The sequence below is a fragment of the Trachypithecus francoisi genome, unplaced genomic scaffold (genome assembly GCF_009764315.1).
Source record: "Trachypithecus francoisi isolate TF-2019V2 unplaced genomic scaffold, Tfra_2.0 Lachesis_group3, whole genome shotgun sequence".
Classification (NCBI taxonomy): domain Eukaryota; kingdom Metazoa; phylum Chordata; class Mammalia; order Primates; family Cercopithecidae; genus Trachypithecus; species Trachypithecus francoisi.
In genome coordinates this window covers 33,846,408-33,870,213 of record NW_022681468.1, presented here as the reverse complement: position 1 = coordinate 33,870,213, position 23,806 = coordinate 33,846,408, and the positions used below count along the sequence as shown (strand labels likewise).

The window sequence follows — 23,806 nt, the reverse complement described above, 5'->3', positions numbered from 1 at the left end:
TGGGACTACAAGCGCCCGCCACCTCGCCCCGCTAGTTTTTTGTATTTTTTAGTAGAGACGGGGTTTCACCGTGTTAGCCAGGATGGTCCAATCTCCTGACCTCGTGATCCACCCGTCTCGGCCTCCCAAAGTGCTGAGATTACAGGCTTGAGCCACCGCGCCCGGCCCAGCCTCTAATTTTAAAGATGAGAAAATGTGGCTTTGAAAAAAGGCAGGATCTGAAATCTTGGCTTCAGGCCAAGATGATACAGTACATTCACCCAAATAACTATATATATCAATGTATCAAATATATAAACAAAGAATGCATAGCTGGCTCAAAAAATAATGTAAATACCTTCCAGGCATTGATAAGTAATACAAATGCAAAGTGGTAAGGCCTCTGAAGCCAGAGGCCTACTGGGCTCCTGGTTCAGAAGCAGGCAGTGGCAGCTGGGAATTTGGCTTCCTTGGGGAACAGGCAATAAAAATGTTCCATATAAGACAGAACCTGGCCTGGCACAGGTGCTCACACTTGTAATCTCAGCTATTTGGGAGGCCAAGGCAGGAGGATCACTTGAGCCCAGGAGTTTGAGACCAGCTTGGGCAACACAGAGGATCTATCTCTACAAAAAATTTAAAAATTAGCCAGGGCCAGGCGCAGTGGCTCAGGCTGTAAACTCAGCACTTTGGGAGGCTGCAATGGGCAGATAACCCGAAGTCAGAAGTTTGAGACCTGCCTGACCAATATGGTGAAACCCTGTCTCTACTAAAAATACAAAAACTAGCTGGGAGTGGTGGCAGGCAGCTGTAGTCCCAGCCACTCAGGAGGCTGAGACAGGAGAATTGCTTGAACCTGGGAGGCAGAGGTTGCAGTGAGCCAAGATCGTGCCACTGCACTCCAGTCTGGGGGGCAGGGTGAGACTCCATCTCAAAACAACAACAAAAAAATTAGCCAGGCATGGTGGCACATGCCTATAAGTCCCAGCTACTTAGGAGGCTGAGGTGGAGGATCACTTGAGTCTGGGAGGTCCCAGCTGCAGTGAGCCATGACTGTACCACTGTACCGCAGTCCAGTCTGGGCAACAGAATGAGACTCTTACATTAAAAAAAAGAAAGAAAAAAAAAAAAAGACAGAGTCTGCCAGAGCTAGGGTGGGGGTAGGGTTCCCTTATTTATAAAGAAGGCTGAAAGCAACTGGCCAACTCTGCCTGGAGCTATTGCTTACAGGAAATAACTCGTAGGTTGCATGACACAGGCACAGCTTCAAAAACAAGAAAGAGGCCTGGTACGGTGGCTCCCGCCTGTAATCTCAGCACTTTGGGAGGCCAAGGCAGATGGATCACCTGAGGTCAGAGACCAGCCTGGCCAACATGGTGAAATTTTGTAAAAATACGAAAATTAGCCTGGCGTGATCGTGCATGCCTGTAATCCCTGCTACTCAGGAGGCTGAGGCAGGAGAATTGCTTGAACCTCAGAGGCCGAGGTTGCAGTGAGTTGAGATCACGTCATTGTACTCCAGCCTGGGCAACAGGGTGAGACTCTGTATAAAAATAAAAAATAAGTGAAAAAATAAAACAAGAAAGAGACCAACCCACCTGCTAGCTCTGTGACTGGATCTGCAATATCCACAATATCAACAGTATCTCTAAGGTGCAGGAACTCTAAACTTTGTTCTAGAACTGCGGTTTAGAGGCAATCAAAAACTACTGTACAAGAAAGAAAAAACACAAGAAGGACAGTGAAAATTAGCCAGTTCTCAAGAATAGAAGACAACTAAAGCTGCTGTTATATCTTAAATAACATTCCAATCTCCATTTCCTGAACACGTATCTATTAAGACTGCTTCTGGTGCTCTCTCACATCCCTCGGTAGCAATTAAGGTAACCAGAAAGAACCTAACATGCTTAAACCTTTTCTACCTTCCCAAAAAACCAACAATCATGATCATCTGAAAATACTAATTTTTAATGTGATAAAGTTACAAAAACCTATTCCTAACTGATAGCCCTTGAAAAGTACAAAAATAAGCATCTAGATTTACCAGTTAGAGAAAAGTGTCTTTATAACTAACTTTGTCGAGTGGGCTTAAGCAAACTTGAAGTGCTATGGAATCTCTCATATTTAGCCTTCCTATTATCAACCAGACACAGGACTTTCCTACCAGTAGGAAGGGAGTGGTTTCCAGTTTTAAGATGACACAATTGAAAAGTTTTGAAAAGGAATTAAAAATAGTCTCAAGAGAATAATTTGAAATAAAAACTGTGTTTTAGTAAAATACGAGTCAAATTAGTAATCCATCACTTAAATCCTAGATCTACGTCTGCACTACCTAGCTGTGGGACTTTAGCTAACCTACCTAGGCTTCAGGTCCTTTATCTGTTTAAAAAAAGAACACTTTATGAGGTCTCTTTGGGCTCTTCTAATTCTGACATCACAAAATTCTATTAAATGTATGACAGGAATGTTTGTTAAGTATAAACATATTCAGCATTTACAGTGTTTTCAACACCTTCAAAAAACTCTACCAGTGTCGTCTACCACTTTCTCTCCTCCCAAAGTCACATAAGCAGAATCTAAAAACAAAACATGGCTAGGCACAGTGTCTTGTGCCTATAATCCCAGCGCTTTAGAAGGCAGAGGTCAGGGGATCTCTTGAAGCCAGGAGTTCGACCAGCCTGGGCAACATACCAAGACTCTGCCTCTAAAAGAAAAAAAAAAAATTAGCCAGGTATAGTGGTGCATGCCTGAGTTGCAGCTACTCAGAAGGCTGCGGCAGGAGATCACTTGAGCTCAGGAGTTCAAGGCTTCAGTGAGCTATGATTACACCACTGCACTCCAGCCTGGGAGACAAAGTGAGATCCTGTCTCTGTAATATTAAAATAAAAACAAAACAAAACATTTTCTGAGATATTTCCAAAATAATTTTTAATATCATAATATATGCTAGAACTTTAATTGGAGAGGTGTAATTTATATATACTCTCCTGAGTTTGAAAACACATAACTATGTCACCACCACCACAATCAAGATATAGAACAGATACAAAAGATACACAGAACACCCAAAGAAAGTCCCTCATGCCCTCAGTAGTCAAACTCTCTTCCAATCCCTCGCAACCACTGGTCAATTTTCTTTCCCTACAGTTTTGCCAAAATACCCTAAAAATGAAATCACACAGTATGTGGCCTTTTAAGTCTGACTTCCTTCATTTAGCATAATGCATTTGATATTGAACAATGTTAGTGAATGCACTGCCAAATCATATGCCATTATATAGATGTGCCAACCTTTATCAATTTACCAGTTGAAGTGCATGTGCATTATTTCCAGGTTTTGGCAATTATGAGTTTGGTGCAAAAGTAGTTGTGTTTTTTTGCCATTAAAATGGCATTAAAGCTGGGCGCTGTGGCTCACACCTGTAATCCCAGCACTTTGGGAGGCTGAGGTGGGCAGATCACTTGAGGCCAGGAGTTTGAGATCAGCCTGGCCAACATGGTGAAACCTCGTCTCTAATAAAAATACAAACATAGCTGGGTGTGGTGACACATGCCTGTAATCCCAGCTACTCAAGAGGCTGAGGCAAGAGAATTGCTTGAAAACCCAGGAGGCAGACGTTGCAATGAGCCGAGATGGCACCACTGCACTCCAGCCTGGGCCATAGAGTGAGACTCTGTCTCAAAAAATAAAAAAAAGGCATTAAAATGGCAAAAACCACAATTACTTTTGCATCAACCTATACTGCATTTGCACATAGGTTTTTGTGTGACTGTGTTTTCATTTTACTTGAATAAATGCCCAGGAGTGAAACAGTGGACCATTCTGGTAAGTGTACATTTAATTATATATGACAACCTGCCGAACTGTTTTCCAAAGAGGCTATACCAACAATGAATAAGGGTTTTGGGGCCGGGGCAGTAGCTCACACCTGTAATCCCAGGACTTTGGGAGGCTGAGGCAGGAAGATGGCTTGAGCCCAGGAGTTCTGAGACCAGCCTGGGTAACACAGTGAGATGCCCTTTCTATAAAAAAGGTTTTTTTAATTAGCTGAGTGTGGTGGTACATTCCTGCAGTCCCAGCCACACAGGAGGCTGAAGTGGAAGGATTGCTTGAGCCTAGGAGGTTGAGGCTGCAGTGAGCCATGATTATGCCACTGCACTCTAGTCTGGGTGACAAGGTGAGAGACCCTGTCTCAAAACAAAAAAAAGTTTCTGAATTTTGTTTTTTGAGACAGAGTCTCGGTCTGTCACCTAAGCTGGAGTATAGTAGCGCAATCTTGGCTCACTGCAACCTCTGCCTCCAGGCTCAGGCAATCCTCCCACACCACTGGGATTATAGGAGCTCACCACCATGTCCAGCTAATTTTTGTATTTTTAGTAGAGACGGGGCTTCACCATGTTGGTCAGGCTGGTCTTGAACTCCTGACCTCGTGATCCGCCTGCCTTGGCCTCCCAAAGTGCTGGGATTATAGGTATGAGCCACTGCACTTGGGTTTTTTTTTTTTTTTTTTTTGGAGACAGAATCTCACTCTGTCACACAGGTTGTAGTGCAGTGGCGTGATCTCGGCTCACTGCAACCTCTGCTTCCCGGGTTCAAGCAACTCTCGTGGTTCAGCCTCCCTAGCAGCTGGGATTACAGGCACATGCCACCACACCTGGCTAATTTCTGTATTTTTAGTAGAGACAGGGTTTTGCCACGTTGGCCATGTTGGTGTGGTGGCTCATGCCTGTAATCCCAGCACTTTGGGAGGCTGAGGAAGGTGGATCACTTGAGGTCAGGAGCTCGAGATCAGCAATTTTCTATTGATTATGGTTTCCTCAGTAAAATAATAGATGAAACAAAAAAGGACTACTACTCAGCAATAAAAAAGAAATGTGTTACTGATTAACACAACATGGATGAATCTCAAAAGTATTAAGCAAAAGTAGTGATGTTAATTTTAAAAATGCATATGGTATGATTCCATTTACATGAAATCCAAGAACAGATTTAAAATCAGAAAGTAGTTAGGGAGAGGGAGGGCAAAAGTACTTGGCGGGGACATGAAACAACAACTTTCTACAGATCATTTGTACTGATTAAGTCACAGTTCTGAATATTATCCATCCCTAGATTCCACATAAGAATCAGGGATCACCCAAAAGAAAAATGGACCAAGAACAGGAACAAGCAACTTCATTTAAAGCAAATACCTAAAGGTTAATGATCATATTTTAAATGTCCCACTAGTGACCAAATAAATACAAATTTCAGAAACCAGTTACTATTTCCTATCAAAATTGCAAATGTTTTAAAATAATAACATGCTGGCAAGGCCGTATATCTCAATTTCATACATTGTTAATGGGAATGTAAACTTGTACAGCCTTTCTAGAAAGCAACTGTGCGGCCGGGCGCGGTGGCTCAAGCCTGTAATCCCAGCACTTTGGGAGGCCGAGACGGGTGGATCACGAGGTCAGGAGATCAAGACTATCCTGGCTAACACCGTGAAACCCCGTCTCTACTAAAAAATACAAAAAACTAGCTGGGCGAGGTGGCGGGCGCCTGTAGTCCCAGCTACTCGGGAGGCTGAGGCAGGAGAATGGCGTAAACCCGGGAGGCGGAGCTTGCAGTGAGCTGAGATCCGGCCACTGCACTCCAGCCTGGGCGATAGAGCGAGACTCCATCTCAAAAAAAAAAGCAACTGTGCAATGTTTTGCTCTCCTGAGAGCTCTAGAAATGTTAATACACTTTGACTTGATAATTCAACTTACAATAATCTATTCTCAGAATATAGAAATACTGAAAAAGAGCTATATTTAGCAATATTCATTGTGTTTTATTTTATAATAATCAGAAATTAATAAACGTTCTAAGTGTGAACACAACAGAAATTGGTTCCATAAATAATATATCCATTAATGGAATATTCCTCTGCTGTTTTAAACTGTTTTCTGGCTGGATGCAATGGCTCGTACTTTTAATGCCAGCACTTTGGGAGGCTGAGGCAGGTGGATCAGTTGGGGTTAGGAGTTCGAGACCAGCCTGGCCAAAATGGTGAAACCCTGTCTCTACTAAAAATACAAAAATTAGCAGGGCATGCTGGCACATCTGTAATCCCAGCTACACGAGAGGCGGAGGCACGGGACCCCGGGAGGCAGAGGTTACAGTGAGCTGAGATTGCAACACTGCTCTCCAGCCTGGGCAAGAGAGCAAGACTCTGCCTCAAAAAAAAAAAAAAAAACTTTTAAATAATTGTAATAAAAATAATAAAATACATATTATATGATATGTTGTTTAAAAAGCAGGCTCCAAAATTATATATATAGTAAAATATGCATGAAGAAAAACCAGAAACAGACAATAAATGTTAATGTAATTTTTAAAAATGAATTAGGGGCCAACATCATAGAAACTATGATTATATTTCACAAGTGTCTGGGTTTCATTATAAGAACACAAGTGATATCCCTAAGTAGGTCTAGTGGAGGGGAGAACAAAAAGACTAAAAGAATAAGAACATTCATTAAAGGAACAAACCATTAGCATTATTTCAGATATGAATATCCAACTTATCAAATGAAGTCAAAGTCCTTCAGGGTATCTTAACAAATTTATAGTCAAGAAAAAGTTACAGATTCAGTTCAATACAAATATATACCAACCATGTTTAATTCAAACTAGGGAAACTAGATGATTTAGTGATTTTCCACAGAACTGAGCTCAGCTCTTTTACAAAGCAACAAAAGAAGGGAAAGGGACTGCCAGAAGTCAAGCCAGCAACCTGATTTCCTAGGAAATTAGTTTTTACTTGGCAAAGTACTGGCCTCTAAAGAAGCATAACTCTACAAATAGAGATGAGACACATAAAACTCGAACACTCTGTAAAAAAATGTATGCTTTTCCCTTTGCTCTTAAGATCTCTAAAAGTGAATAATTAATGACTATTAAAAACAGGGGGAAAAAAGACCCAATTTAGAGTTAAACATTCTAAAAACAGTAAGTTTCCTTTAAAATGCTAAGCAAATCTTACAAATTGTAAAATAATTATATTTTTGTTATTTTTTTTTTTTTTTTTTTTCTGAGACGGAGTCTCACCCTGTCGCCCAGGCTGGAGTGCAGTGGCGCAATCTCAGCTCACGGCAAGCTCCATATCCCGGGTTCTGGCCATTCTCCTGCCTCAGCCTCCCGAGTAGCTGGGACTACAGGCGCCCGCCATCTCGCCCGGCTAGTTTTTTGTATTTTTTAGTAGAGACGGGGTTTCACTCTGTTAGCCAGGATGGTCTCGATCTGCTGACCTCGTGATCCGTCTCGGCCTCCCAAAGTGCTGGGATTACAGGCTTGAGCCACCGCGCCCGCCCTTATTTTTGTTATTTTGAAAATTAAAAGGAAAATATGCCATTTCTAACCTTCAGTTAGAATTACACAGGAGACTTTAATATTAACTATATTAATTATGGATTTAGATTTATGAAAGTTAATATAATCTTTATAATACTTCTATAATGTTTGTAATCATCACTACAGAACATTTCCTTGAATTTTCAATTTAAAAACTAAAACCTTTACATGTGATCTTCCTTCAGAAAAAGGCTATGTGTAAAAATACAAAAGAAGAGTCTTCTTAAGATAAAAAGGGTGCTAGGATAGGTGAATTAAAGAGGAGAAAGAGAAAGGAACAGGTACGAATCTTTTCTTCCTTTAAGTCACAGGTTTAAGGACCTGACCCTGATTTCTATTTAATGGCTTAGTACTGGAAGCTTCCAAATAACTAACGACACAAGGATGCCCAGTAGGCAGAGAAATAGCAGCTGAACTTCATTTACCATTCGAGTATAAGGTAACGTAAGGATGAAATTATACAACCTGTATATTTAAATCAGTGGATTCATTTATAACCTATTCTTGCAACACTAAACTGCTTCCCTCCTACAATGACCCCAACTGCCACTCTAGACCAAAAGGCCAACAAATTGCTATTGGAAAAATTAGTGACAAAGCAGAAAATTGTATCCAACTTTGTAACAAATTAACAGAGTAATGGTCTCAATTAATGGTGCTGGGACGACTAAATATCCATATACAAAAGAATTAAGTTGAGACCCTTCCCCCATACTGTACACAAAAATTACCACAAAATGGATCACAGACTTAAATGTAAGAGCCAACTCTATAAAACTCTTAGAAGACACTGACATGGAGTGAAAAAAATAAGAAAAAATAAACTAAAACTCTTACAAGAAAACATTAGGCATAAATATTCACGACCTTGGATTGGGCAACAGTTCTTAGATACTGTATCAAAAGCACAAGCAAAAAAAAAAACAAACAAATCGGCCAGGCATGGTGGCTCATGCCTGTAATCCCAGCACTTTGAGAGGCCGAGGTGGGCAGATCACAAGGTCAGGAGATCAAGACCATCCTGGCTAACACGGTGAAACCCCATCTCTACTAAAAATATAAAAAATTAGCCAGGCTTGGGGGCAGGCCCCTGTAATCCCAGCTACTTGGGAGGCCCAGGCAGGAGAATGGTGTGAACCCGGGAGGCAGAGCTTGCAGTAAGCCGAGATCGTACCACTGCACTGGGTGACAGAGCGAGACTCCATCTCAAAAAAAAAAAAAAATGTACTTGAGCCAGAGTGGTGGCTCCTGGATCATGGGCCAGGAGTTTGAGGCCAGCCTGGACAACACAGGGAGATCCCTGTGTCTGAAAAAGAAAAAAAAAAAAAAGCGGACTTTATTAAAATGAAAAACTTTTGTGCTCCAAAGGACATCAAGAAAGTGAAAAGATAGCCCACAAAATGGGAGAAAATACTCGTAAATCGTTACGTCTGACAAGGAACTTATATCCAGAATATACAAAGAAAACATATATTATAACTCAATAATAAAAATACAAACCAGCTTTTAAAAAATGGGCAAGCATGGCCGGGCGCGGTGGCTCAAGCCTGTAATCCCAGCACTTTGGGAGGCCAAGGTGGGCAGATCACAGGTCAGGAGATCAAGACCATCCTGGCTAACACAGTGAAACCCCGTCTCTACTGAAAAATACAAAAAAATTTACCTGTGCATGGTGGCGGGTGCCTGTAGTCCCAGCTACTTGGGAGGCTGAGGCAGGAGAATGGCGTGAACCCGGGAAGCGAAGCTGGCAGTGAGCCGAGATCGCACCACTGCACTCCAGCCTGGGCCAGAGAGCGAGGTTCCGTCTCAAAAAAAAGGCAAGCATATAAAAACACACTTCTTCCAAGAAGATAGACAAATGGCCAATAAGCATATGAGAAGATTCTCAACATCACTAGCCATGAGGGAAACTCAAATCAAAACCACAATTAATTTCTACTCTGGGCCACGCACAGTGGCTCACTGTAATCCCAGCACTTTGGGAGGCCAAGGCGGGCAGATCATGAGGTCAGGAATTCAAGTCCAGTCTGGCCAACATAGTGAAACCCCGTCTCTACTGAAAATACAAAAATTAGCCTGGCATGGTAGTGCATGCCTCAGTTGAGAGGCTGAGGCAGAAGAATAGCTTGAACCTGGGAGGCAGGGGTTGTGGTGAGCCAAAATCATGCCACACACTCCAGCCTGGGCAACAGAGCAAGACCCCATCTCAAAGAAAAAAAAAATCCTACTTTATACCCACTAGAATAGCTCTACTCAAAAAACAGAGATCAGCCTGAGCTGTGACTCACACCTGTAATCCCAACACTTTGGGAGGCGAGGAGAAAGAATGGCTTGAGGCCAGGAGTTCCAGACCATCCTGGGTAACACAGCAAGACCCCATCTCTACCAAAAAATTTAAAAAATAAAAATTAGCTGGGCATGGTGGTGCATGCCTGCAGTCCTAGCTACTAGGGAGGCTGAGGTGGGAGGATAGTTTGAGCCAGGAGTTTGAGGCTGCAGTGAGCTATCATACCCACTACACTCCAGCTTGGGTGACAGACCAAAACCCTGTCTCAAAACAAAAACAATTAAAAAATATATATAAAATAAGAGGTAATAACAATTATTGGCGACAATGCAGAAAAATTGGAATTCTCATTCTCACTGCTGGTGAGAATGTAAAATGGTGTAGCCGCTTTAGAAAACCTCAAAAGAGTTACCATATAACCTAGCAATTCCACTACTTACGGGCATATACACAAAAACAATGAAAAGAGGCCAGGCACAGTAACTCACACCTGTAGTCCCAGCACTTTGGGAGGCCAAGACAGGAGAATAGCTTGAGACCAGGAGTTCAAGACTAGCCTGGGCAACACAGTGAGAGACCCTGTCTCTACAAGAAAAAAAAAAAAAAGAAAGAAAAAACGGGCAAGAGTGGTAGTGCATGCCTATGGTCCCAGCTACTTAGAGGCTGAGGTGGGACCATCTCTTGATCCTGGGAGGTTAAAACTGCAGTAAGCAATGATTGCACCACTGCACTCCAGACTAGGCTACAGAGCAAGACCCTATCTCAAAAATAATAATAATAATAAATTGTTTAAATTGTTTTTTTAAAAAAAAAATGAAAACACATGTCCACACAAAAACTCGTACATGAATGTTCATGTTCATATCAGCTTTATTTGAATAGCCAAAAACTAGAAATAATCCAATGCCTATCAGCAGAAGAAATTTTTAAAACTGCAATATATCCATATTATGGAATGCTACTCAACAATGAAAGATAATGAAATATTGATACACAAATAACATGGAAAAATCTCGAATTAATTAGGCAGAGGGAAAGAAGTCAGACTATATATATATATACATACTACATACTATTTATATAAAATTCTAGAAATTGCAAACTAATCCATAGTGACAGCAGATTAGAGTTGCCTGCGGGAACAGAAAGGGAGAGATGTATTACAAAAGTTAGAAAACTTTTGGAGTGATCAGTATGTTCCTTACCTTAGTTGTAGTGTATACATATGTAAAAACTCATTAAACTGTTTACCCTTTTTTTTTTTTTTTTTTTTGAGACAGGGTCTGGCTCTGTCGCCCCATCTGGAGTGTAGTGGTGCAATCTCAGCCCACTGCAACTGCAACCTCCACCTCCTCGGCTCAAGCGATCCTCCTGCCTCAGCCTCCCGAGTAGCTGGGACTACAAGCACATGCCTCCAGGACTGGCTAATTTTTGCATTTTTTGTAGAGATGGGGTTTCCCCATGTTAACCAGACTGGTTTCAAACTCCTGAGCTCAAGCAATCTGCCCTCATCGGCCTCCCAAAGCACTGTGCTGGGATTACAGGTTTGAGCCACTGCACCCAGCCCTGTTTACCTTACATACGTGCAGTTTCACTGTATATCAACTGTACCTAAATAAAGCTATTTTAAAAATGCACATGCCATGGTGAGGGAAGAGAAGTATACTAGCCTTTCTGAAAATGGCATGGTTGGGCAAGAAAAAAGTAGAAAAAGGACGGGTGCAGTGGCTCACGCCTGTAATCCCAGCACTTTGGGAGGCTGAGGCGGGTGGATCACTTGAGGTCAGGAGTTCGAGACCAGCCTGGCCAACATGGTGAAACCCTGTCTCTATTAAAAATACAAAATTAGCCGGGCGTGGTGGCGCATGCCTGTAATCCCAGTTACTCAGGAGACTGAGGCAGGAGAATCGCCTGAATCTGGGAGGCAGAGGTTGCAGTGAGCCAAGACCACGCCATTGCACGCCAGCCTGGGCAACAAGAGCAAAACTCCACCTTAAAAAAAAAAAAAAGTAGAAAAAACATTGAGCCGGAGAATTTATCTATCGCCCAGGCTGGAGTGCAGTAGCACGATCTTGGCTCACTGCAACCACCGCCTACCGGGTTCAAGCAATTCTCCAGCCATAGTCCTCCCGAGTGGTTGGGATTACAGACGCCCGCCACCACGCCCAGCTAATTTTTTTTGTATTTTAGTAGAGATGGGGTTTCACTGTGCTGCCCTCTCGAACCCCTGAGCTCAAGGCAATCCGCCCGCCTCCGCCTCCCAAATTATTTATTTATTTTTGAGACAAAGTCTGGCTCTGTCGCCCAGGCTGGAGTGCAGTGACGCCATCTTGGCTCACTGCAACCTCCGCCTCCCGGGTTCAAGCGATTCTCCTGCCTCAGCCTCCTGAGTGGCTGGGACTACAGGCACACGCTACCTTGCCCGTCCGAGAGCTTTTAAATATGACAAACATTTTTAAAGGTCAAAATTATTGACCAGGCACAGTGGCTCACGCCTGTCATTCCAGCACTTTGGGAGGCCGAGGCTGGTGGATCACGACGTCAGGAAATCGAGACCACCCTGGCTAACACGGTGAAACCTGGTCTCTACTAAAAATACAAAAAATTGCCGGGCGCGGTGGCTCAAGCCTGTAATCCCAGCACTTTGGGAGGCCGAGACGGCCGGATCATGAGGTCAGGAGATCGAGACCATCCTGGCTAACACGGTGAAACCCCATCTCTACTAAAATATACAAAAAACTAGCCGGGTGAGGTGGCGGGCACCTGTAGTCCCAGCTACTCGGGAGGCTGAGGCAGGAGAATGGCGGGAACCCGGGAGGCAGAGCTTGCAGTGAGCTGAGATCCGGCCACTGCACTCCAGCCTGGGCGACAGAGCGAGACTCCGTCTCAAAAAAAAAAAAAACAAAAATACAAAAAATTAGCCGAGTGTGGTGGCGGGCGCCTGTGGTCCCAGCTACTCGGGAGGCTGAGGCAGGAGAATTGCTTGAACCAGGGAGGCGGAAGTTGCAGTGAGCCGAGATCATGCCACTGCACTCCAGCCTAGGCAACAGAGCAAGACTCCATCTCAAAAAAAAGTCAAAATATTTAACTGATCCTCACATGGTAATAGCTGAATTTTCAGCATCCATTGATGGAGAAAATAGTCAAAACACAACCAGAGCTACCCTGTATTGAGGCAAGCCTTTAAAATAAAGATTTTTAAAACTCATCTCAATATTTATTTGAAGAATGAAACTATGTATACATACACACATATGTTTAGAACATGTTGCTTTAGTCTACAGATAATTTTTCTCTAGATCACAAGGTCAAGAGATCGAGACTCTCCTGGCCAACATGATGAAATCCATCTCTACTAAAAATACAAAAACTAGCCAGGCATGGTGGTACACAACTGTAGTCCCAGGTACTCGGGAGGTTGAGGCAAGAGAATCTCTTGAACCTGGGAGGTGGAGGTTGCAGTGAGCCAAGATGGCACCACTGCACTCCAGCCTGGCAACAGAGTGACACTTCATCTCAAAAAAAAAAAAAAAAGGTAGGCAATATTTGATGAATATATGGATTTAAGAACTCTAGATAACTGTAGAAAACATCCTCCCCAAACCAAAGACTTGCAGGCAACAAATTGAGAACCACTGATAAAGATACCCAATGTCAAGGAAATTCAATACAGTACTTGAATATTATCTTAAATAAAAGAGGTCAAGCCTAATGAAAATTTATCTAATAGGTTCCCTAGCTATATTTCGTAATTCAAAAGAATTTAGAGATTAGCTGTAACACTGCTAACCTGGGTGCAGATATTTAAGAATTTACTAGCTTAGGCAACACAGGAGATCCGCACACTACAAAAAAAATTAAAAAGTGGACATGGTGGCATGCATCTGTAATCCGTATGTATGCATCTGTAAACTACTCAGGAGTCTGAGGCAAGAGGACTGCCTGAGCCCCAGGAGTTTAAGGCTGCAGTTAGCTATGATGTGCCACTGCACTCCAGCCTGAGTGACAAAGTGAGACCCTGTCTCAAAAGAACAAAACAAAACAAAAAAACTTACAGCTGATTTACAGCTGGATAAAATAAAGATTCAAGTTTTTCCAGAGATGGACTAGACTGAAAATGTGACAAAGTCAAAAAGAATTCAAGATTCCTTTTCATGTCTAAATGAAGCTTAAATTTCATAGTACAATTTAATATACAAGACTCTTTACTAGTCCACAAAATAACACAGAGAAAGCTTTTCACCTCCCACCTGCTTCGGTGAAAATGCTGGGTCCTTGCAACAGTAAATGTAGCTAACATTTACTGGGTATTTACTATGAACTAAACATTACCTTAAACTGTTTAACTTTACATGGATTATCTCATATAATCCTCAAAGCCATTTATTTTGAAGATAAGAAAACCAGCAAAAAGAGTTAACTTGCCTAAGGAAGCAGAGGTGAAGGTGAATTCAGGCAATTGGAGTTCATTTTACCATACCACCTCCTATTAGTTGACGTCATAAACTCAGCCCCCAATGTGGGGGAGGGGTTCCATCATTCATCAGTACGTTTATGTAAATCAGAGAATAACAAAAAAGAGAAAAGTCCTGACTGAAAAAAATTAACAACTTATGAAGAAATGAAATTTAATATTGCAAAATAACTTTTTCTTTTCCTTTTTTTTTTTGAGATGGAGTCCCACTCTGTCGCCCAGACTGGAGTCCAGTGGCATAATCTCAGCTCACCGCAACCTCCACCTCCCAGGTTCAAGTGATTCTCCTACCTCAGCCTCCGGAGTAGCTGGGACTATAAGCACTCACCACCACACCCAGCTAATTTTTGTATTTTTAGTAGAGATGAAGTTTCACTATGTTGGCCAGGCTGGTCTCAAACTCCTGACCTCAAGTGATCCACCTGCCTCAGCCTTCCAGAATGCTGGGATTACAGGCATTAGCCACCATGACCAGACTTACAAAATAACTTTAAAAAAATCCTTAACATGACAAAATGCCAAACTTCACGGTTTCTAAAATTAGTCTAGAGCATTTTGGGAGGCCAAAGCAGGAGAATCACTTGACACTAGGAGCTCAAGAGTAGCCTTGGCAGCATAACAAGACCTCACATCTTAAAAAAAAAAAAAAAAAAAATTAATAAATAAACATAAAATTAACTTTAGGAGGCTGAGGCAGAAGGATCACTTGAGCCCAGGAGTTGGAGAACAGCCTGGGCAACATAGTGAGACCCCATTTCTATTTCTAAATAACTTTTTCAAAAATAAAAATAAGACCAGGTACAGTGTAATCCCAGCACTTTGGGAGGCTGAGGTGGCAGATCATGAGGTCAGAATATCAAGACCATCCTGACCAACACAGTGAAACCCAGTCTGTACTAAAATACAAAAGATTAGTAAGGCGTGGTGGCGCATGCCTGTAGTCCCAGCTACTCAGGAGGCTGAGGCAAGAGAATCGCTTGAACCCAGGAGGCGGAGGTTGTAGTGAGCCAAGATTGTGCCACTGCACTCCAGCCTGGCAACAGAGCGAGACTCCATCTCAAAAAAAAAAAATAGGCCGGGCGCAGTGGCTCGTGCCTGTAATCTCAGCACTTTGGGGGGCTGAGACGGGCAGATCACGAGGTCAGGAGCTCAAGACCAGACTGGCCAACATAGTGAAACCCCGTCTCTACTAAAAATACAAAAAATTAGCTGGGCGTGGTGGCAGGTGCCTGTAATCCCAGCTACTCAGGCGGCTGAGGCAGGAGAGTCACTTGAACCCGAGAGACAGAGGTTGCCGTGAGCCGAGATCGCACCATTGCACTCCAGCCCAGGCGACAGTGCAAGATTCCATCTCAAAAAATAAATAAATATATATATATATAAAATTAGTCTAGAGTATTACAGAAAGATATTAAGAAATGAACAATAGGCTGAGCACAGTGTCTGACACTTATAATCCCAGCACTTTGGGGGACTGAGGCAGGAGGATCACTAAAAAGGAAAAAAAAAAAAAAACAAAAACCCAGGCAACATAGAATGACCTCATCTCTACAAAAAAAAAAGAACAACATTTGATGTAACACGTTAACATTTTTACAAATGGCCAGTCATGTAAATGGACATTTACAGTTCATTTTCTTGCCGATATTTTCTTTTTTTTTTTTTTTTGAGACGGAGTCTGGCTCAGTCACCCAGGCTGGAGTGCAGTGGCACTGCAACCCCCTCCACCCTACCCCCAATCCTCGGGTTCAAGTGATTCTCCCACCTCAGCCGCCCCAGTAGCTGGGACAACAGGCATGCACCACCACACCTAGCTACTTTTTTGTATTTTTAGTAAAGACTGGGTTTTGCCATGTTGGCCAGGCTGGTCTCAAACTCTGAGCTCAAGTGATCCGCCTGCCTCGGCCTCCCAAGTGCTGGGATTACAGGCATGAGCCACCATATCTGGCCTCTAATATTTTCAATATAGTATTTGGGACTGCTGTCCTTGCAAGAGTTAAGGAAGACTTGGCTACTACAGGAAATATCTTTCCTTCATATCCCCAATACTAAATAATTTTCAAAAACAAGAATGAATCAACTCTTCAAAATAATCATTCAAAATTATGTTCACTGATGAGATTTGAAGTCCATTACATCATGAATGTGATGGAAATTGTACACCTTTCATCAGAGACAAGAAATAATATAGCTTTTAACAGCTTTATTTTTTTATTTTTAATTTATAATAGAGATAGGGTCTTACTATGTTGCCCAGGCTTTTATCAAATCCCTAGGCTCAAGCAATTCTCCCTCCTTGGCTCCCAAAGTGCAGGGATTAAAAGCATGAGCCGCCACACCAGGCCAATTTTAACAGCTTTCTACGAATACAGATTTTTCTTTCATTTGACCAAATCCTTAGCTAAGGAAGATACAGGGCTTAAATTCTGAGATAAAAACTGTTTCTACTTGAATTGTGAAGATAAATGTATTAACTCTAGGGAAAAATAAACTGGTTCTAACTGGCATTTAGAACTAATTTAAAATCATTAACAATATCAGTAAATAAAATAATTCAATAAAAGCAATGATTTTAGTAACAAAATCAGTAAATAACATAATGCTCAATTTTTTTTTCCTAGTAGTAGGATTAATGGTTTCCACTGTTGTCACAAACTCACATGTATTTGGAAGAGGACCAGGTACAGTCACATATCTTGGTATCCGAGGGGGACTCGATCCAGGACCCCATGGATACCAAAATCTGCGGATATCCCAGTTCGTTATGTATAATGGCATAGTACAGTCCACACTCTGTATCTGTGGGTCCCACACAGGAGGATTCAACCAATCTTGCATCAAATATATTTGGAAAAAAAAATGGATGGCTGTAATAAACATGTACATACTTTTCTTTCTTGTCATTATACCCTAACAATACAGTATAACTATTTACATAACGTTTATATTATATTAGATTGGTGCAAAAAGTAATTGTGTTTTTGCCATTACTTTTAATGGCAAAAGCTGCAATTACTTTTTGCACCAACCTAATATTAAGTATTATAATTAATCTAGAGAAATGATTCAAAGTATACAGGAGAATGTGCGCAGGTTATATGTAAATACTATACCATCTCATATAAGTGACTTGTGCATCTATGGATTTTGATATATTGGGGTCTTGGAATTAATCCCCCCACCGATACCTGTATTTGCATATAATCTGCACATTCTCCCATATACATTAAATCGTCTCTAGATTACTTATTAATACCTAATACAATGTAAAAGCTATATAAATATTTATACTGTATTTATTTGTATTATTTTTATTGTTTTATTTTTATTGGGTTTTCTTTCCAAATATTTTCTGTCAACAGCTGGTTGAATCCAAGGACGCAGAATCCACAGATAAAGGCTGACTATGATATGATACACAGCCTGTGACCACACAACAAAATATTAGCTTCATTTACCCCATGTTTCAGTCTAATCCACCAAAATAAACCAACCACAAAAACAAACTTAAGTAGTAAATGTTTAAAATACATGTAATGTTTTGGTGTTTGTTTGTTTGTTTTTTGATACAGAGTCTCGCTCTGTTGCCCAGGCTAGAGTGCAGTGGCTCGGCTCACTGCAACCTCTGCCTCCAAGTTCAAGCAATTCTCCTGCCTCAGCCTCCCGAGTAGCTGGGATTACAGGCATGCACCACCACTCGCAGCTAATTTGTGTATTTTTAGTAAACACAGGGTTTTGCAATGTTGGCCAGGCTGGTCTCGAACTCCTGACCTCAGGTGATCCGCCCACCTTGGCCTCCCAAAGTGCTGGGATTACAGATGTGAGCCACCGCGCCCAGCCTTAAAATACATTTAATGTTTTGGCCGGGCGCGGTGGCTCAAGCCTGTAATCCCAGCACTTTGGGAGGCCGAGACGGGCGGATCACGAGGTCAGGAGATCGAGACCATCCTGGCTAACATGGTGAAACCCCGTCTCTACTAAAAAATACAAAAAACTAGCCGGGCGAGGTGGCGGGCTTCTGTAGTCCCAGCTACTTGGGAGGCTGAAGCAGGAGAATGGTGCAAACCCGGGAGGCGGAGCTTGCAGTGAGCTGAGATCCGGCCACTGCACTCCAGCCGGGGCAACAGAGCGAGACTCCATCTCAAAAAAAATATATATTTAATGTTTTAAAGTCAACTCTGGTTTTCCTAGTTGCCACAATGCATACAATCACAGTATCTGGAATATTAGCCCATTCTAGAAAGAGAAGTCTATATCTAATGTTATAATTATTAATAATTAACAATTACAATTTGTTGAGTGCCCAGTATGGGCAAAATGCTTTACACTATACAAAATGCTTTTCATTTAATTCTCACCATCAGCCTGATACAGAAGATAGCATAAGCTCCATTTTATGGATGACAAAACTGAATCTAAAAGAAGTTTAATAAATTGCTCAATTAGTAAATTATCGATAAAGTCAAGATTCAAAATCATGGTCACACAATTATAAAACTTGAATTTTGTCCATTCTATCATGCTACCTCTGGACACAAATGATGCTTCTTGAATTTCATAATATGGCAGTTACAAATATATTTCTGTCATCATCAGGCTATTCTATGGTTCTGTGAGATACTAGTTTGGAGGAAAAAAAAAGTTTTATCTTGATTAAAAAATACTGGGAGCTAGGCTGGGCGCAGTGGCTCACGCCTGTAATCCCAACACTTTGGGAGGCCAAGGCAGGTGGATCACTTGAGGTCAAGAGTTTGAGACCAGTCTGGCCAACATGGCAAAACCCTGTTTCTACTAAAAATGCAAAAATTAGCCGGGCGTGGTGGCACACGCCTATAATCCCAGCTACTCGGAAAGATAACGCAGGAGAATCGCTTGAACCCAGTAGGCAGAGGTTGCAGTGAGCCGAGATGTTGCCACAGCACTCCAGCCTGGGCAACAGAGCGAGACTTCGGCTCAAAAATAAAAAAAAAAAGATACTGGGAGCTAAAATATCTGTAACAAAGTCGGTTATATTAAAAGAAATTAAGTAAATAAGCCAGACACAGTGACTTACGCCTGTAATTCCAGCACTTTGGGAGGCCGAGGCAGGAGGATCACTTGAGGGCAGGAGTTCAAGACCAGCCTGAGCAACATGGTGAAACCCCATCTCTACCAAAAATACAAAAAACTTAGCTGGGCATGGTGGTTGGCACCTATAATCCCAACTACTTAGGAGGCTGAGGCAGGAGAATTGCTTGAACCCAGGAGACGGAGGTTGCAGTAAGCCAAGATTGCACCACTGCACTCCATCCCAGGCGACAAAGCAGGACTCCGTCTCAAAAAAAAAAAAAAAAAAAAAAAAACCAACCCTTTGGGAGGCTGAGACAGGCGGATTACGAAGTCATGAGTTCGAGACCAGCCTGGCCAATATGGTGAAACTCTGTCTTTACTAAAAATACAAAAAACTTAGCTGGGCATGGTGGTTGGCACCTATAATCCCAACTACTTAGGAGGCTGAGGCAGGAGAATTGCTTGAACCCAGGAGACGGAGGTTGCAGTAAGCCAAGATTGCACCACTGCACTCCATCCCAGGCGACAAAGCAGGACTCCGTCTCAAAAAAAAAAAAAAAAAAAAAAAACCAACCCTTTGGGAGGCTGAGACAGGCGGATTACGAAGTCATGAGTTCGAGACCAGCCTGGCCAATATGGTGAAACTCTGTCTTTACTAAAAATACAAACAACTAGCCAGGTGTGGTGGCATGCGCCTATGCCTGTAGTCTCAGCTATTCAGGAGGCTGAAGCAGGAGTATTGCTTGAACCCATGAGACGGAGGTTGCAGTGAGCCAACATTGAGCCACTGCACTCCAAGCCTGGGCAATAGAGGGAGACACCATCTGAAAAAAAAAAAAAAAACACACACACACAACAAAAATTAGCCAGGCATAGTGGCATGCCCCTGTAGTCCCAGCTACTCGGGAGCCTGACGCAGGACAATCGCTTGAACCCAGGAGGCGGAGATTTCAATGAGCCGAGATCGTGCCACTGCACTCCAGCCTGGGCATCTTTAAATAAAATAAATTAAGTAAATAAATATTCACAAATTATCTACATGATACATCGAAATGTACCTGAGATGTACATATGCACAAGTGACTAGACGAAAGTATCACTATTACTTTTCCAAAGTCAAAGGTAACCAAGGGTAATCTTAAATTACAAATCTTAAGTTACAAATTTAGCTGATTTCTGTGTCCCTGGTTGCCCCAGCTTTGCCTTTATTCAGAGCTAAGCAGTATTCTACAGTTTTTCCCTCTTCTTCCCTAATTAAACTAGAAATGTTCCAAATTAACTATAATTCACCTTAATATAATCAAGTTACCATAATTAAGATTTTGCTGTCCTAGTCAGATAATTGAAGACTTTGATCTTGGTTAAAAGAATGTAAGATAGCCTGGGCACGGTAGCTCATGCCTGTAATCCCAACACTTAGGGAGGACTGCCTGAGTTTAGGAGTTTAACAAGACCCAAAAACAAAATTGGCCAGGCGTGGTGGCTCACACCTGGAATCCCAGCACTTTGGGAGGCCAGGGTGGATGGATCACCTGAGGCCAGGAGTTCAAGACCAGCCTGACCAAAATGGTGAAACCCCGTCTTTCCTAAAAATGCAAAAATTAGCAGGGTGTGGTAGCACACACCTGTAATTCCAGCTACTCAGGAGGACAAGGCAGGAGAATCGCCTGAACCCAGGAAGTGGAGGCTGCAGTGAGCCAAAATCACACCATTGTACTCCAGCCTGGGCAACAAGAGCAAAACTCTGTCTCAAAAAAAAAAAAAAAAAAATGAACTGGGCATGCCTGTAGTCCCAGCGACTGGAGAGGCTGAGGCAGGAGGATCACCTGAGCCCAGAATGTTGAGGCTACAGTGAGCCGAGACCATGCCACTGCACACTCCCGCCTAGGCAAAAGAGCAAGACTGTCTCAAAAAAAAAAAAGGAATGTAATTTATCAGCAAACAAGTGGGGAGAAACAGGGTTTTCGTGGGTAGAGAGGGGGAAGTCACTGAACATTAATTACTAATATAGCAACTCCTTGGTTAATCCATTTAAGATGACTAAGGGGTCTCTTCCTAATCCCATACTCCACTAGAGAGGACAAGTGGGAAAGGTTGGACTAGTTAAGGTTGCTGGGGACCTCCCAAGAGCTGCAGAAGCAGAGATAAGACGAGCCTTCTTCTAAATCCACACGGTCCTTCCAAGGCTCTCATCCTCCAGGACTACCACTTCTCAGTCTACTTACTTGCCTTCTGACATGCTTTCTTGAGGGGAAGAAAACAAAGGAAGAGTAATAACAAGCAGCAGAAACTGCAAAGAATGAAAAATAAGTCCATGGATGTTGCAAATAGAATCATCCTCCTTTACATATGTCACTCCAGGAAAACTGCCAAGAACCACTCACTCCTCTAGATACACTTCCTGCAGATCCTCCAGACTCCTCCCTTAAGCACCTCAGTATTCTCTTTATTCTCCCTTCATTTCAATCCTCCTTTTGCCCCAAGACTTTCAAGTGCATTTTTTTATGGTTTTTGTTTTGTTTTGTTTTGTTTGAGATGGAGTTTCTTGTTGCCCAGGCTGGAGTACAATGGCATGATATCGGCTCACTGCAACCTCCACCTCCTGGGTTCAAGTGATTCTCTTGCCTCAGCCTCTTGAGTAGCTGGGATTACAGGAATGCGCCACCACACCCGGCTAATTTTGTATTTTTAGTAGAGACAGGATTTCTCCATGTTGGTCAGGCTGGTCTCAAACTCCTGACCTCAGGTGATCTGCTCGCCTCAGCCTCTCAAAGTGCTGGGATTACAGGCCTGAGTCACCGTGCCCAGCCTCAAAGTGCATGTTTTATAATCTCCAAAATATATGGCAATATTGTACCTAGTATTTAATGATATCCTATTGATCATTACCTGTGTGTCGCAGCTGAACATACATCCTAAAGCCTTGTATAGTATTTCTACGTTATGATAAAATTTATAATATGTTACATTACTAAAACAAATTTTCCTGGTTTTTTTGTTTTTTTTTCCCAAGACAATCTTACTTTGTCACCCAGGCTGGAGTGCAGTGATGTGATCTTGGCTCACTGCAACCTCCACCTCCTAGGTTCAAGCAATTCGCCTGCCTCAGCCTCCCAAGTAGCTGGGACTACAGTCGCGTGCCACCACACCCAGCTAATTTTTTGTGTTTTTAGTAAAGATAGGGTTTCACTGTGTTAGCCAGGATGGTTTCAATATCCTGACCTCGTGTTCAGTCTGCCTCGACCTCCCAAAGTGCTGGAATTAAAGGCATGAGCCGCCACACCCAGGCCCTTAAACAAATTTTCTTTGCCACTAAAGGATGTACTATAATGTCAAGATTTAAAAAATAAGATAGCAAAATTTCTTTTTAATTTAAGGGGTATATTGTTTTATTTCTCCCCAGCCCTATCAAGAAAACATAAAAGGAGGCTGGGCGCAGTGGCTCAAGCCTGTAATCCCAGCACTTTGGGAGGCCGAGACGGCGGATCACGAGGTCAGGAGATCAAGACCATCCTGGCTAACACGGTGAAACCCCGTCTCTACTAAAAAAAATACAAAAAACTAGCCGGGCAAGGTGGCGGGCGCCTGTAGTCCCAGCTACCCGGGAGGCTGAGGCAGGAGAATGGCATAAACCCGGGAGGCGGAGCTTGCAGTGAGCTGAGATCCAGCCACTGCACTCCAGCCTGGGCGACAGAGCGAGATTCCGTCTCAAAAAAAAAAAAAAAAGAAAAGAAAACATAAAAGGAGGGAGGGAGAAAGGGAGAGGGGGAAGGGTTGAAGAACTATTAGGTACTATGCTTACTACCTGGGTGACAGGACCAATCATACCCCAAACCTCAGCATCACACAATATAGCCATATAACCTACCTGCATATATACTCTCAGGATCTAAACTAAAAGTTGGGTTTGTTTTTTTTTTAAAAAGGGAAAAAAATCAGAGTTCAGAAATCTGCAGAATTCAAGATCTATTCTCTAGAAATCAAAACCTGTTACACACAATAGATGTGTTTTGGCAAGTCCAAAATAAAATGTAGCTTTTCAAGTACTCTATTATATAAAATACTTTTTTAAAGATAATTAGTTTAGGAAGTTTTGAAGCAAACTAAAAAACTACATATACAGGTTTTATACTTTTACAGAACTAGATTTTCAGTTACCCACATTTCTATTAGAATTTATTGTACAGCGAGTTGGAGAGCAGGAAGCAGAAAAGTAGATCAGAGACTTATAAAATAAGACAAGACTTCTCGGCCGGGCGCGGTGGCTCAAGCCTGTAATCCCAGCACTTTGGGAGGCCGAGACAGGTGGATCACGAGGTCAGGAGATCGAGACCATTCTGGCTAACACGGTGAAACCCCGTCTCTACTAAAAAATACAAAAAACTAGCCGGGCGAGGTGGCGGGCGCCTGTAATTCCAGCTACTCGGGAGGCTGAGGCAGGAGAATGGCGTGAACCTGGGAGGCGGAGTTTGCAGTGAGCTGAGATCCGGCCATTGCACTCCAGCCTGGGCGACAGAGCCAGATTCCGTCTCAAAAAAAAAAAAAAGACAAGACTTCTCTGAAATAGAAAATAAACTTAATTAAAGAGTGTTACTTGAACTTTCACTTTTTAAAATCACTTACCTAAATAAAACTT

At 42.4% G+C, this 23,806-nt stretch overlaps 1 protein-coding gene across 21 annotated transcripts in view; it reads right to left on the bottom strand.

Moving 5' to 3' along the window:
• NUMB (NUMB endocytic adaptor protein) overlaps positions 1 to 23,806 on the bottom strand; it is a 191,942-nt gene that overhangs the window by 157,636 nt on the left and 10,500 nt on the right. Inside the window, exon 2 of one of the 21 annotated variants that reach the window (XM_033187536.1) lies at positions 1,578 to 1,688. The exons of 19 other annotated variants lie outside the window; for them this stretch is intronic. The gene's annotated coding sequence lies outside the window, so the exon portion shown is untranslated. Of the gene's footprint in view, positions 1 to 1,577; positions 1,689 to 9,023; positions 9,044 to 23,806 lie in introns of those variants that run through there. One more of the 21 variants, XM_033187537.1, reaches the window with a different exon arrangement.